This window comes from Bos grunniens, chromosome X (assembly GCF_055505025.1).
Source record: "Bos grunniens cultivar Pamir isolate PY7600 chromosome X, Bosgru_T2T1.0, whole genome shotgun sequence".
Taxonomy (NCBI): domain Eukaryota; kingdom Metazoa; phylum Chordata; class Mammalia; order Artiodactyla; family Bovidae; genus Bos; species Bos grunniens.
The window spans coordinates 29,707,098-29,723,919 of NC_141194.1; the positions used below are offsets into that span (position 1 = coordinate 29,707,098).

Consider the following 16,822-nt stretch of genomic DNA (forward strand, 5'->3'; position numbering starts at 1 on the left):
GCAGGGCACAAGCAAGAGGCTCAACCTTTTTTACTTTCTGTGCAAGTCACTAGATCTGTGAGAAACTCACATATCCTGGCCATGCTGAACAACAGACGTGGTACCCTGTCACTGCTGCTCAGCAAGCTTCCAGCCTTCAGAATTCTTCTGGCAAGAAGCAGGCAGTATTGTCTATGTTGCCACAGGTCTCCAAACCCCAAAGATAGTGGTTGACTCGCCCTAAAATTCTCTCTAGATTCCCTCTAGATAGGTACTAACAGCTGCAGTTCAGTAACCAAGCAGTTGGACAATGATACATCTTGAAGACACTCCTTGCTCAGCTCTCAGAAGTCCCCTTGCTTACCTTTGCCTTCCCCATTGGGAGAGAAAATCTACAACACTCTCAAAGGTGATAACTAATAAAAATTTCCCTTCTAGTCTTCTCTCATTTAAGCTACAGGAAGTGTTTAAGTTATACATAGTCACAGAACCAGTTTTGCCACCTCTTGATGAGCCTTTAGGGAAGGGCCTAGAAGCTCTCTCCCCAGTGTTCATTGTAGCAGTATTTACAATAGCCAGGACACGGAAGGAACCTAACCTGGAGAAGGGCATGGCAACCTACTCCAGTATTCTTGCCTGGAGAATCCCATGGACAGAGGACCCTGGCGGGATATGGTCCACAGGGTTGCAAAGAGTCGGACACCACTGAAGCAACTTAGCAGCAGCAGCAGGAAGCAATCTAAATGTCCATCGACAGAGGAATGGATAAAAATGTGGTACATATATACAATGGAGTATTACTCAGGCATAAAAATGAAAGAAATAGTGCCATTTGCAGAAACGTGGGTATACCTAGAGATTGTCATACAGACTGAAGTAAGTCAGAGGAAGAAAAACAAATATCATATAAGATTGCTTGTTATATGGAAGCTAGAAAAATGGTACAAGTGAACTTATTTGCAGGGTAGGAATAGAGTCACAGATATGGAAAACAAATGTATGGTTACCAAGAGGGAAAGCAGAATGAATTGGGAGACTGAGATTGACATATATGCACTACTCTGTATAAAATAGGTAACTATTCCCTGGAGGCTCAGATGATAAAGAATCCACCTGCAATAGAGGAGACCCGGGTTCAATTTCTGAGTCAGGAAGATCCCCTGGAGAAGGAATGGCAACCCACTACAGCAATCTTGCCTGGAGAATCCCATGGACAGAGGAGCCTGGCAGGCTACAGTCCATAGGGTCACAAAGGGTTGGACACAACTAAGTGACTAAGCAGAGAATGAGAACCTACTGTATAGCACGGGGAACTCTACTCAGTGCTCTGTAGTGACCTAAATGGGAATGAAATCTAAAAAAGAGTGGACAGGCATTTCTCTGGTGCTCCATGGTTAAGAATCTGCCTGTCAATGTGGGGGACACAGGTTTGATCCCTGGTCTGGGAAGATCCCACACTTTACTAGAAGCAACAATTAGAACTGGACATGGAACAACAGACTGGTTCCAAATCGGGAAAGGAGTATGTCAAGGCTGTGTATTGTCACCCTGCTCATTTAACTTATATGCAGAATACATCATACGAAATGCCGGGCTGGAAGAAGCACAAGCTGGAATCAAGGTTGCCGGGAGAAGTATCAGTAACCTCAGAGATGCAGGTGACACCACCTTTATGGCAGAAAGTGAAGAAGAACTAAAGAGCTTCTTGATGAAAGTGAGAGAAGAGTGAAAAAGTTGGCTTAAAACTCAACGTTCAGAAAACTATGATCATGGCATCTTGTCCCATCACTTCATGGCAAATAGATGGGGAAACAATGGAAACAGTGACAGACTTTATTTTCTTGGGCTCCAAATCACTGCAGGTGGTGACTGCAGCCATGAAATTGAAAGAGGCTTGCTCCTTGGAAGAAAAGTTATGACCAACCTAGATAGCATATTAAAAGCAGAGACATTACTTTGCTAACAAAGGTCCATTTAGTCAAAGCTATGGTTTTTCCAGTAGTCATGTATGGATGTGAGAGTTGGACAGTAAAGAAAGCTGAACGCCGAAGAATTGATGCTTTTGAACTGTGGTGTTGGAGAAAACTCTTGAGAGTCCCTTGGACTGCAAGGAGATCCAACCAGTCCATCCTCAAGGAAATCAGTCCTGAATATTCATTGGAAGGACTGATGCTGAAGCTGAAACTCCAATACTTTGGCCACCTGATGCGAAGAACTGACTCATTGGAAAAGACCCTAATGCTGAGAAAGATTGAAGGCAGGAGGAGAAGGGATGACAGAGGATGAGATGGTTGGATAGCACCACCGACTCAATGGACATGAGTTTGACTAAATTCTGGGAGTTGGTGATGGACAGGGAGGCCTGGAGTACTGCAGTCCATGGGGTTGCAAAGAGTTGGACACGACTGAGCGACTGAACTGAACTGGGAAGATCTCACATGCTGCAGAGCAAATAAGCCTGTGTGCCACAACTACTGAGCCCGCTTTCTAGAGCCCATGATCTACAATAAGAGAAGCCACTGCAAGGAGAAGTCCACACACCACAACTAGAGAGTAGCCTCTGCTTGCTGAAACTTGAAAAAGCTCACACATAGCAACAAAGACCCAGCCTACTGATTCACTTTGCTGCACACCAGAATGCAACACAACATTGTAAAGCAACTATACTCCAATAAAAACTAATTTAAAAAAAGAATGTGATAGAATTTGTAATATACCCTCTTCAGTTGTTTCAGAGACGTGTACCATTTAAGATATTTTTGGCTTCATTTGTTGAATTAATAAACTATTGCCACGTAACCAAAGCACTCTAAAACATAATAGCCTAGAATAATAACCATTTTATTTGCTCATTATGCAATAGATTTGCAATTTGGGTTGGGCTCAGCTGGCAGCACTTCTTCTGGTCTCACCCAAGGTCACTTAGGGTGATAAGAATAGAGGCAATTCATGGTACCAACAAGGGCTCCCTCTCACCAAGTCACCCTAACTCTACAGAGTATGGTCTAAAAGCTAAAAAGTTAGTTGGGCCTTTAATGGGTCATTTCATTAGGCTGTCTGAGGTATGTGATGAGACCAGTGATTCTGATGGTCATGTGCAACTTCTTTGCAGTTAACATGGGTCCATTGCTTTTAAGCAATATGGTGTGGGAGACCACATCAATAGGTGACCGTTTTGTAAACTCTTGAATGGTGGTGCTGCTGGGGGAACTGTGAATAGGAAAGGCAAACTCATAATGAGAGTATGAATCAGTTCTGGAAAGAATGAATTTCTGCCCCACAGTCATACACACACACCCCATGTGGAAGGGATCCAAAGCAATCAATTTGCTCAAGTGGTTGGCTGGTCTCCTTGAGAAACGGTGCCATAATGTGGCTCAGTGTTGGTTTCTGCAGGTGGTGGGTTGGGCCAGCAATGGCTAATTGTGCCTGAGTGAGAGGGAACCCTTGTCGAACCTGAAGAGCCAGCCTGGATTCTGTTGACAGGATCACTGGCTCTGCGTCCTCTTAGAGCAAGCCTATGAGGAAACATTGGTGATAGGCGGCTGGGTGCCAGGAAATCTGGATTTGGGGTGCCAGCTGCTTAGATGCATTGTCTGGGACTCTGAGGCTGAAGAGATGTGACAGTCCTGTGAGAGAAGGAAGTCCCACGGGAAACTGAGCTCTGGTGCAACCCACCCCTCTGGGAGAAGGGCAGGTCTCTGGTTCCAGTTAGCTTTATGCCTGAAACCCAGCATGAATTTTTTTTAAATTTATTTTTAATTGAAGGATAATTACAATACTGTGTTGGTTTCTGCCATACACCAACATGGATCATATGTCCTCTCCTAGCATGAATTTTCAGAATCACTTTCAGACAAATTTGTATTAAGAGTACTGTATTTAAATAATGTTAATTTTCACTTCTGTGTAGGCCCTTGATTTACTTTTACCTTGTGATTTGGTGGTTCTCAATGAGAAAGGGATTCCTTATAATCTAAAATTTCCCCTATAATCTACTTTGCTTCCCACCTAAGCTTCACTTAGCACTTCCCTCGGTATTGGCCAGCATCCTAATAATGAGGGTGTCAGAATGCTTTCTGAGCCTGCAGAAAGAACTAAAGGTAGCCTATGCTTACTTTTCCTATCATAACCACAATGAAACAAAACTGAGCCTTTTTATAACAAGACACCTAAGGAGGGGAAAAATTATTAATGAAGTGCAAAAGACAAAGAATGAAGAGACACCAGTTGCCCATCACCCCCACCCTTTTACCCCTGATCCCAGGGCAGAATGTACTCATTGTTTCAAAATTCTCTAACTTGACAGTTGTGTATCTGGGGATGGGTGGTGGGTTAGTGCTCCTCCTGGAACATGACTCACCTACACTCACCAGGACTATTTTTGGAACAACCCAGAGGAATAGCGTTGGGTCTCAGGATGTGACCTGAGCTGGATGCAGCAATCTCGGCAACTTCAGCTGGTGACCAGGATCAATCCTTTCACATTCCTCCCTTTCTCTGCTAGCCCTCATTTCTAAATACTAATGCTCCTATCCAGCGGTCAGTTCCTCACTGGATCATCTCTACCAAGGCAGTCATCTCAGCAGTGATAACCTTTCTCTCAGAAGAAAGAGTCTCATTAAAATTGGCTCATCATCTTTTTCTTGTCTGGAGTCAAAAGTCAATTAATAATAGGAATAAAAACACTTAGGGAGTCAGTTCTCTAAACCAGTACAAAGTTATCTCTAATTTCGTTTCCCTAAAGTCCATTTCAAATAGAATATATGCTCTATATTTACTCCAAAATAAATGTATTGTGACTTTCCTTCATGCTAGATCAGCTCAACGATGCTGTAAGAGAATCCTCATACACAGGCTGCGAGAGCTCACTTTCCCAAACCATTAGGTTGAAAGAATCACAAATAGATTTAAGCCAGCAAGGTAGGTTTGCTACAGATCCAGTGGGTTGATAAATGATGTACAGCATCCTTCCTAGACAGGAGAGGAAAACACCATTTCTGAATAGGCAGGTAGAAGAGAATGAATAGATAGGTAAATTAGGAAGAATTTCATATGGAGTGACCTCACTAAGATTACAGCAATGGTACAGAACATATGTAGTGAATACTGTGATGCCACCAAGATCCCATCTTCAGGGCAATGTATCTGTTCCTGAATTACTGGAGCTACCCATTTCCAACAGCTTACATCTATGTCCCTTGCTGGGAATTACCTGCCTCCTGAGAAATCTCCATGCAGGTCAAGAAGCAACAGTTAGAACTGGACATGGAACAAGAGACTGGTTCCAAATTGGGAAAGGAGTACATCAAAGCTGTATATTGTCACCCTGCTTATTTAACTTATATGCAGAGTACATCATGAGAAATGCTGGGCTGGATGAAGCACAAGCTGGCATCAAGATTGCTGGGAGAAATATCAGTAACCTCAGATATGCAGATGATACCACCCTTATGGCAGAAAGCAAAGAAGAACTAAAGAGCCTCTTGATGAAAGTGAAAGAGAAGAGTGAAAAAGTTGGCTTAAAACGCAACATTCAAAAAACTAAGATCATGGCATCCGGTCCCATCACTTCATGGCAAATAGATGGAGAAACAATGGTAACAGTGAGAGACTTTATTTTCTCGGGCTCCAAAATCACTGCAGATGGTGACTGCAGCCATGAAATTAAAAGACACTTGCTCCTTGGAAGAAAAGCTATGACCAACGTAGACAGCATATTAAAAAGCAGAGACATTACTTTGCCAACAAAGGTCCGTCTAGTCAAAGCTATGGTTTTTCCAGTAGTCACGTATGGATGTGAGAGTTGGACAGTAAAGAAAGCTGAGCACCGAAGAAGTGATTCTTTTGAACTGTGGTGTTGGAGAAGACTCTTGAGAGTCCCTTGGACTGCAAGGAGATCCAACTAGTCCATCGTAAAGGAAATCAGTCCTGAATATTCATTGGAAGGACTGATGCTGAAGCTGAAGCTCCAATACTTTGGCCGCTTGACATAAAGAACCGACTCACTGGAAAAGACCCTGATGCTGGGAAAGATTGAAGGCAGGAGAAGGGGATGGCAGAGGATGAGATAGTTGGATGGCATCACCGATTCAATGGACATGAGTTTGAGCAAGCTCCAGGAATTGGTGATGGACAGGGAGGCCTGGCATGCTGCAGTCCATGGGTCGCAGAGTCAGACACGACTGGGGGACTGAACTTAACTGAAGACAAAGTTTCTGGCTTAGAGGTATTTTCCAGTCTTTTGGAGAAAAATGTCACATCAACAAATAACTATAATGATAGTGAAAGTTGCTCAGTTGTCATGTCTGACTCTTTGTGATCCCATGGACTATATAGTCCATGGAATTCTCCAGGCCAGAATACTAAAGTGGATAGCCTTTCCCTTCTCCAGGGGATCTTCCCAACCCGGGAATTGAACCCAGGTCTCCCGTATTGCAGGCAGATTCTTTACCAGCTGAGCCACAAGGGAAGCCCAATAAACATAATGGAGTGTAGAAAATGAAGCCATAGTTCATGCCTTTGGTGTCCTAGAAACTATGGGTCTGGAGAAAGTGTTTGGGAGAGGGAAAATTGAGAAAAGTTACAGGAAGAAGACATTTGGGGAGATTGTCTTGAAAGAGGTCATGTGTAAACTCAAAATAAGTAAATATATGCTCAGTTCTTATAAATGAAACAATAAATATTCAGTTATATTGTTATTTTAATTTTACCAAGGAGAAATTATATGGAGAATTTTTTAGAATTTGTCCTTTTCATACCTAGAAAGATCACTGATTGTCTCTCAAATCCTATGTTCCCAATCAGAGGGAACTCTTCCTTAACTTCTCACTGTATAATCTTCTGACCTGTGGTCATTGGCATACCAAATTGGGAAGTGATAGCTGGGAGATGATAAATCAGGGTATATGACAGTGAGTTCTTGTGATATTGTGATTCTTAAAAAGGGAACAACAAGCCTAAAATGGAGTCACTTGTGCTAAGCTCATAACACCAAACCGAGACTTAATATCTAAATTGCAGTTTCAATCTCTTTCAGAAATGGAACCTTAAACCAGTCAATCTAGAACTACCTAGTCAGTAGTAGTGAGGTAATCTGATAGATCCCCTTCTGTCCCCCAAAGAAAGGTGACCTGGCTTGAAACAATCAGCTCTTTGCTAGAATAACTTCCTAGTCCTGCCACCTTCTGCCTATAAGTCTTCCACTTTTTATAGCATTCTGGAGCTCCTTTCTATCTTCTAGATGGGATGCTGCCCAAGGCATGCCTTGTTTTCATTTTCCTTTTGGCCATGCCACAGCATACTGGATCTTAGTTCCCCAATCAGGGATTGAATCCGTGCCCCCTGCTTTGGAAGTGTGGAGTAACCACTGGACCGCCAGGGAAATCCCCCATAAATTGTTGAATAAAGACAATTTTACTCAGTTGAATTTTGTTTGTTAATTTACTCCTACATATTTTATTCTTCTTTGGAGGTAATGATGCTAAAGCTGAAACTCCAGTACTTCGGCCACCTCATGCGAAGAGTTGACTCATTGGAAAAGACTCTGATGCTGGGATGGATTGGGGGCAGGAGGAGAAGGGGACGACAGAGGATGACATGGCTGGATGGCATCACCAACTCGATGGACATGAGTTTGGGTGAACTCCAGGAGTTGGTGATGGACAGGGAGGCCTGGCGTGCTGCGATTCATGGGGTCACAAAGAGTCAGACACAACTGAGCGACTGAACTGAACTGAACTGATTTTATTCTTTCTGATGCTTCTGGTGTTTTTTTTTTTTTTGGCTCCACTGCATGGCATTCAGAATTTCCCAGGCCAGGGATCAAACGCAGGCTCCCTATAGTGGAAGCTCATAGTCTAAACCACTGAACCACCAGGGACATCCTAAATTTTATTTTTTAAATTTGTTAGTTAATATCTGTTCATTTTTTAAAAAAATTATTTATTTATTTGGCTGTATTGAGTCTTACTCATGGCTGCATGTGAAATCTTCCCAGACCAGGGACTGAACCCATGTTCCCTGCACTACAAGGCAGATTCTTTACCACTGAGCCACCAGTGTGTGTGTCAGTTTCTTAGTTGTGTCCAACTCTTTTGTGACTCCATGAACTGTAGCCCACCAGGCTCCTCTGTCCATGGTATTCTCCAGGCAAGAGTACTAGAGTGAGTGGTCATTCCCTTCTCCAGGGGATCTTTTGGACCCAGGGATCAAACTCTGGTCTCCTGCCTTGCAGGTAGAGTCTTTACTGTCAGAGTCACCAGGGAAGCCCCGGGAAGTCCTCAAATTTTATTTTTTAATGCAATTTATAATAAGGAATATATGTGGTCTTTGTCCCCATTCTTGGCACAGAACTCTAAAACCCTTGGAATTTCTTAAGTGAAGCTCCTAGTCACCAGGGCTGGTTCCCAAGGAAACCAACAACAGCGATGAGAGAGTTGGATGCTTTGGTCCCATCCCCCAACCTGTGTTGTTTTTCAGTCACTCGGTCTTGTCTGACTCTTTGTGACCCCATGGACTGCAGCACACCAGGATTCCCTGTCCTTCACTATCTCCTGGAGTTTTCTCGAACTCATGTCCATTGAGTTGATGATACTATCCAACTGTCTCATCTTCTGTCACCCCCTTTTCCTCATGCCCTCAATCTTTCCCAGCAGCAGGGTCTTTTCCAATGAGTCAGCTCTTCACATCAGGCGCCCAAAGCACTGGAACTTAGCTTCAGCATCTGTCCTTCCAATGAATGTTCAGGTTGATTTCCCTCAGGATTGACTGGTTTGATCTCCTTGCTGTCCAAGGGGCTCCAAGCATTTTCTCCAGGATCACAATTTAAAAGCATCAGTTCTTTGGTGCTAAGCCTTCTTTATGGTCCAACTCTTACATCCGTACATGACTACTGGAAAAACCATAGCTTTGACTAGATGGACCTTTGTTGGCAAAGGGACGTCTCTGCTTTTTAGTACATTGTCTAGGTTTGTCATAGCTTTTCTTCCAAGGGGCAAATGTCTTTTAATTTCATGGCTGCAGACACCGTCCACAGTGATTTTGGAGCTGAGGGGAGAAGGACTGGAAGTTGAATTAATCACTAACATCCAATGATTTCATCAACCATGCCAACTTAATTCAGTCTCCATAAAACACCAAAAGGACAGGGTTGGCAGAGCTTCCAGATTGGTAAACACATGGAGGTTCTGGAAGGATGGTGTGCCCTGAAAGGGTAGAGAAGCCCCGTGCCCTTTCCTGATACCTTGCCCTAGGCATCTTTACCATCTGGCTGTTTCTGAGTTATATCCATTTATAGTACACAGTTAGTCTAGTAAATAAATTGTCTCCCTAAATTCTGTTATCTATTCTAGCAAAATTAATCAAACCCAAGGAGGGGATTATGAGAACTTCCAATTCATAGTCAGTCATTCAGAAGCATAGGTGATAACCTGGACTTTGAATTGGTATCTGAAGTGGAAAGGGATGGGGCAGTTCGGTGGGATCTAACACTATCTCCAGGTAGATGGTGTCATTGACCAGAACTTAGTCATATGACGTCTAACTTCATATGCCCATGAAGCAGGTTAGAATGGATTTTAGTATATGTATTTTTGTAGATTCTTACTTTACCTATCATTATATCAAACATTTTCTGTGTTATTTTCAGTCTTCATTATCATGGAAGATGTTACTATTTCTGAAAATATTTGTTATCCTTTTCCTCTGGGTCCATCCCTAACAGAACCAGTTCCTGGTGGGCCTCCCTGCGGTAGTGACATGGAGTCTGCCCCACTGATATCAGGCTTGGTCATGTGACTTGCTTTGGTCAGTGGCATCTGACATATCCCACATCTGAGCATACGCTTTAGCTCTTAAATTATTAAATTATTGTACTAATCTATCCTCGCTCTTTCTTCACTGCCTTGAGACCAATATGGAGCTAGTCCTTCCAACTGGGTCCTGGGATGAAGCAGAGTTGCAACTGAATTGCAAAGGATAGGTAACTGAGTGAGAAATAACTGTGATAAATCACTGAGATTTGGGGATTATCTGCTACTGCAGCAAAATCTACCAAAGCTGACTGGTACAATAACAACTGCATATTATTCCATTGTGTTATGTACCCTGATTTTTTTAGTCCATTCTTCCAATATTGGACATTTTGGTGGTTTCCAATGTTCTGATACTGTATTATTAATATAAATAATGCTGAAATGGACACCTATGTACCATTTTTGTTGTTGTTTCTCTTCAGTTATTTCCTTAGGAAACATTTTTCAGCACAGAAAACTGGATCAGCATGTATGAACATCATTATGGCTCGTATTCCCCAAAGGGGTATATTGTCTGTATATGAGTCACATTTCAGCAAAAGTCATGAAAACCACTCTAATACTTTTAACAGAGGGAAAATAAAGCAGAAAATTGGCTTTATAAGTAATAGAGAAGCTAAGAAGTCAAGAGTGAAATAACCCAGAGATTGGCAATAGCAGAAAGATTCTGCCAAACTTAAGCATGGAGGGAACACTTGGATGAGCTGGTATTACCAGAGGCAGAAACCAGGACCATCTAAACAGAAATAGAACTATGATGGAGTCTGTCTGGTCAGACTCTCCATTAGTAGCTGGGATCATCAAGGAAGGTATGGTTTGGGAAAAGGTGGACTCATGGAAGATATGCTGTAGAAAACAGAAAAAGTGACAGAGATAAATACTTTGGACTCTTCCATCTTCTTGCTCTCCAATCTTCTGCAAGTATTGTCCATTGAGCAAACCTACCCTGAAGCCAGAGAACAAAGGAACTTGGAAAATATAGTTTTCTATGACACAGAGGGCAAGAGAAGGGCAGTGAGGTGTCTGAAAGCAAGCTGGACAGTAATGGATGAGTAAACCACTTAACCAGTCTTTCCAGCATTGTGCATTATCATTGTTATAAATGTTGCTATCGTGGCATGAGATGCAATGTAATTTACTGACACTGAAGTCACTCTTGGATTTGAAACCTGCTCAAAGCTTTTCCCGGAGAAAGCAATGGCACCCCACTCCAGTACTCTTGCCTGGCAAATCCCATGGACGGAGGAGCCTGGTAGGCTGCAGTCCATAGGGTTGCGAAGAGTCAGACATGACTGAGCGACTTCCCTTTCACTTTTCACTTTCCTGCATTGGAGAAGGAAATGGCAACCCACTCCAGTGTTCTTGCCTGGAGAATCCCAGGGACGGTGGAGCCTGGTGGGCTGCCGTCTATGGGGTCACACAGAGTCGGACACAACTCGAAGTGACTTAGCAGCAGCAGCAGCAAAGCTTTTCCTAGTTACATGACCTTGGGTAATTTGCTAAACCTCAGATTCTCTTATACAAAATTGTTGTGAAGGAACTTCCCTGGCAGTTCCGTGGTTAAGACTCCATGCTTCCACTGCAAACAGCATGGGTTCAATCCCTGGATGGGGATCTAAGATCCTGCATGCCATGTGGCATGGCCAAAAAAAAGAAAAGAAAATATTGTGAAGATGGGAACTTCCTGGTGTCCAGTAATTAGGACTATATGCTTGCACTGCAGGATTCAATTGCTCGTTAGGGAACTAAGATCCTGCAAGCCATGTGGCCCGGCCAGAAAACAAGATGTGAAGACTAAATACATGAATATAAATACAAAACACTTAGCATAATGTGCAGCATGAAATAGCTTGTTTGGTCAGGCCACACAAGATTGCTGTTCTCTTGCTCTCTGTACATCCCCTGGCTGACCACTGTGCCTGCTTCACCTCTACCCTACACACACGACTGACCTTCTTCTGTATTGATACTTGCCCCAGGCCCCAGCTAATGATTGTTCTTACCCTATCTTATCATCTTTGGTGTGCCCCTCTATTTGTTTCCCTGGTAACTAATAATGAACCCACCTGATGTCAATTCCCCTATAACTGGTATTCCCCCTCCCTCTCACAAACCATTGGCCAGAACTTAGTTCCATGACCACATCTAAGTACAATGGAGACTAGGAAATGAAGTTTTTATTTTAGGTGGCCATCTACTCAGCTCAAACTTCTGTTATGATAATAGAAATGGCAAACAGGTATGGGGTGGGGGGAACTACTGGCCTCTCCCATTCTGCTATTCTGGCCATGCGAACATTTATGAGTGCTCTTCTTCCTATATGTATTAATGGAACATACACATTGCCAAGGGAAACTCTCAAGTACAATCCCATTTTACTGAAGGGAAGCAACATTTGCTACCCCCAAAATATGATTATCTTGAGCTAGTTAAGTTCAAGTAGGAAAAGATAGGCGACGCTCTGAAAACAGAGAAGTTACTCTTTTGTAAGAGATATTTACATTTATAAGGGAAATCTTCATTTGTATGGGTTTTTCCCTCTCTGTACTAGGAAAAGGAAGGTGACTAAAACTTTAGTCTTCTAGTGGAGAAGGCAAAAACTTAGATCTGCCTCACAACCTTACCCATGATTACTGTGCTTTTCCTGGTCATCTCCCGTAACTGGCCTCCCTCTTCCCCCAACATCCTTCTTTTGTCTTTAACTGAAAATGCTGGTGGCATGGACCATTTCAGGGAATTACTCAGTTTTCCTGTGTCTCATCCATATCTACAGGAGGTATCCATATTATTAAACTTCTATTTTTCTCCTGCTAATCTGTCTTTTATTCAGGGAGGTGGATGTTCAGCCAAGCACCTAGAATGAGAGAGGGAAAGTGATTTTTCCTCCCCTAAACTACATACAGCTCAAAATCCAGGACCTCTGAGTGATATGTGACCCCCAATGTCAGGATCGGATGTGTTTCCTTGTGATCCTGAAATCTCTAAAAACTCTATAAAAAATAAGATAGTGATGTGCCCCATCCACGCCATCATGGTGGAGTAGGAGCAAGGTGACAAACACAGAAACACCAATGGAAAGGGAGAAGTGGAACCACTCAGCAGTCATCTGTTCATGGCAATTACTGAGTCCTGGTTTGGAAATGCAAAAGCTGCTTGTCCTGGCATTGGATTAAATCACTTAATTAGCTCATCTGATAATCTTTAGCTTTACTCTCTTAAAGGAACGCCATGTCTGTTTTACTCTATGGCCCTTGTCTTTGTCCTCTGGAAGTTTCATTTCTATTGGTTATTATGGCCACATCTGAAGTGGGTCTTTCTTGGGGATTGTTCAATTTTCACAGCCTGTTTCCTGCTGAGCAGTTTGGGGGTCTTAACACTGCTTGGAGGTAAAGCATGCGTGCTCAGTCACGTCCAACTCTTTGTGACTCCCTGGACCATAGCCTGCCAGGCTCCTCTGTGCACGGGATTTTCCAGGCAAGAATACTGGAGTGGGTTGCCATTTCCTACTCCAGGGGATCTTCCTGATCCAGGGATTGAACCCACATCTCTTGTGTCTCCTGCATTGGCAGGTGGATTCTTTACCACTAGCATCACCTGGGAAGCTTGGAGGTAAAGGGGAGGAGAATTTACCATCCCAAAATATGTCTCTTTGGCATAAGGATTATTTTGAGCTGATTGTTTTCAAGAAACAGCAGATACAGAAACAATTCTGAAAACCAAGTAGAAGTTATTTACCCTTTTTGAAGAGATATTTACATTTATAAGGGAAAGCTCCATTTGTAGGGGTGTCTCCCGTTCCATGGGCTTCCCAGGTGGCAGAGGGGTAAAGAATCTGCCTGCCATGCAGAAGAGGAAAGAGTTGTGGATTCAGTCTCTGGGTCAGGATTATCCCCAGGAGGAAGACACGGCAACCCACTCCAATATTCTTGCATGGAAAATTCCATAGACAGAGAATGCTGGTGGGCTACTGCTTATGGGGTTGCAAAGAGTCAGACACGATGAAGCACGCACACACATACACATACACACACTCCCTCTCTGTACCAGGACAAGGAGAATGATTCTAAATATCTGGAAACTATAATCAAGGGAGAAGGCAATGACCTACATCTATATGCCCACCATACCTTTATTCACTCTGCTTTGCCTGGTAAACTCCCCAATCTGACTGCCCCTGCTCTGTCCCCCGTGCACCTGCCCCAGCCCCATCTTCTTTTGTCTTTAGCTTAAGATGGTATTTAAGTGATGGTTCAGGTCATTTGGGGGGAGTTACTGAGTTTTCCTGGGTATCTCAAATGTATACAGGGAAGTACACATGTTGCTAAACTTCCGGTTTTCTCCCATTAACCTGTCTTTTACTACAGGAGGGTCTCAGCCAAGAACCAGAAGGTTAGAGGGAAAATGACTTTTCCTCCCCTACAGTGACTCTTAATAATAAGCATGGTCATTTGCCAGGTTTCTAGTTTCTTTGGCTTTAAATTCCTGTAACACCTAATAGGCTTCTGTTCTATTTGCTGCTTGTAAATTACACACAGAAGTAAGGAGCTGCTAGACAGCAGAAGTCTGTCTTGACCATGAACTTCTCTGGATGAAGGAGGCAGAAGGAAGTAACAGTCCAGGGATAAATGGGCTCGCAGTCCCCAGGAACTAGACCACGAGGTGCAAGTGCCCAAGGCCTGGTCCTATGACCTGTCATGGCCCTCTGGAGCTGCGCTTCCAATGGATCCAAAGCCATCCTGCCCCGGGCACCCTCCTACAGCTGTCCCAGTTCTGCAGCTTCTCAGCTGAAGATGTGTAGCAATGGGTGGACACCAAAGGGAAATAGTGGTCCCCCCTGCAGCCGGGGGACCCCAGCACCGGCTCTCATCTGGGCCAATCTGGGTCTGGATCTGTTGATACCCTTGGTAACCCCACAGGCTGCACTCTGGATGCTCACTTATAGCACACTGTGGCAGTACTGGCCATCCATCCTGCTCAAAGGCCCGTCCTGCTGGGGAAGATGCATTCACCTCAAATGCATCCACCTCACCTCAGCGCTCCCTGGGGATCATGGTGTCGTCAGTGGCATGCAGCCAAACTGCGAAGTGGCCGTGTTCATTAATGGGCCCTTGGCCCTGGCAGATGAAATACCCTTCTTCCTCTCCGTCAGTGTGATCCTGATTCTAGGGAATGCTAATGCCTTCCTGTTTCCCAAGTATTTCCAGAAGGTGCTGCAGCTATGCCTTATGTCAAAGCCTCTCTCCTTGACTGGTAATGAGTAGACAGTGTCAGAGTGGTCCCAAGCACAGCTCCAGAGGGTAAAGGTTGATCCAACAATAATATATTCACTTTTTTTTAAATGTAAAAAGATAATCAAAACAGAAAAGTTAAAGAAGAAGTAACCACAGCCCAAGATCTCTTCTAGGTAAATTCTCTTAACCATTCCACTCTTCTCTGTGCTGACTCATCTTCCTCTCCTTCAACTTGATGGTTGCTTTCTTAAGCTCTTCTTAATAGGTTTGGGTGGGAAATTGATATCCTTAATACAGTTGTCCCTCAGTACCTTAGGGAGATTGGTTCCAGGATCCCCATGATATGCAAATCTATGGATGTTTACATCCCTTATATAAAATGGCATAGTATTTGCATGTAACCCTTCTTGTCTGGAGAATCCCAGGGACGGGGGAGCCTGGTGGGCTGCCGTCTATGGGGCTGCACAGAGTAGGACACGACTGAAGTGACTTAGCAGAAGCAGCATACACATTCTCTCATATGCTTTAAATCATCTCTAGATTACTTATGATATCTAATATAATGCTAATGCTATGGAAAATAGTTACAAATACAATGTAAAATGCTACATAAATATTTGCCAGTGTCATAAATTCAAATTTTGCTTTTTGAGACTTTCTGGAATTTTTTTTTCCTTGAAAATTTTCTATCCTAGATTGTTTGAATCCATGGATACAGATCCTGCAGATACAGAGAGTTGAGGTATGGTCTTTACCTCTGCTCTGGCTCTCATTTACTGGTTGAGAGGGAAGGTCCTTGGGGAGCCACAGTATTATCTCTGGCCAAGTCTTCCTCTTCAGCAGCCCCTTTAAACAGCTTCACTGTGGAGTTGCAGAAAGCAGTTGACTTTTTTCAATTGTGTGGGGCTCTGAAATCACAGGTCACATGCAAAGAACAACTCCTGACCAAGCTAGGTTTTCTTCCATTTTGGGTTGTTGTCTGGCTAGCTCTGACTGGGGTCCATCCCTCTATAGGATGTTGCTAAAAGTAGGAAGAAGCCACAGACTACTCAGCTTGTAAATCTTTCTTATTTACCCCAATGCTATTGCTTCTGATGCCTGTGAGCTGCTTTCCAAGATCTTGCCAACCTTGGTAAATGCTGTGCCCAGCTAAGATTCTATTTCCTTAAAAGAAAGAGCAAATACATGCCAGGGGAGGACTAGCACTTTCTGCCACAAATACCTATTGATTCAGACAGGTTCTTAATTCCACCCCATAAAGTGAGTCAGCAACTTGCAGAAGGCACAGGGGCCAGCCAAATAGAAAACTGGCAACCATAGATTGCCATATCATACAGTAGCAAAGGATTCACTTTCAAAAAGGAAATAGCTCCTCCCACAAAAAAAATTGCAGCTAAACTTTTGCTAGTTTTGGTATGATTGGTATAAATGCTCAAATTGTGTCTCATAACTAGCAATGAAACTGACTTTCTGGGCTCTGTCAAAAACTTGACTTTGAAAGTTGAGTAAAACAGCAACACAGTGACTTCAGTAACTGTAAACACGAGAAAAACATGCACCGTTATAAGTTTTTAATATGCTTGCCAGACTGCTGATGTTACTTCCCAAAATCGTCTCATTCTCTTTCAGATATATTTAATGTGAATTTGGAGCTTGGAACATATTCCAAGTACCTGATAATGTTTCCTCCTTTCTTATAAAATAAACCTTTAAAAAGGATGAAAAATTAATGATTGTCACAAAGAGATTTTTCTTTTTCTTCTAAGCACATTCATTTTTATAATATGTTATTTTGTT

The 16,822-nt window shown here is 43.1% G+C and overlaps 1 pseudogene; it reads left to right on the top strand.

The window, feature by feature from the left end:
- Positions 1-14,344: 14,344 nt before the first annotated feature.
- LOC147340088 (tRNA 2'-phosphotransferase 1 pseudogene) lies at positions 14,345-15,095 on the top strand (annotated as a pseudogene).
- Positions 15,096-16,822: the final 1,727 nt, after the last annotated feature.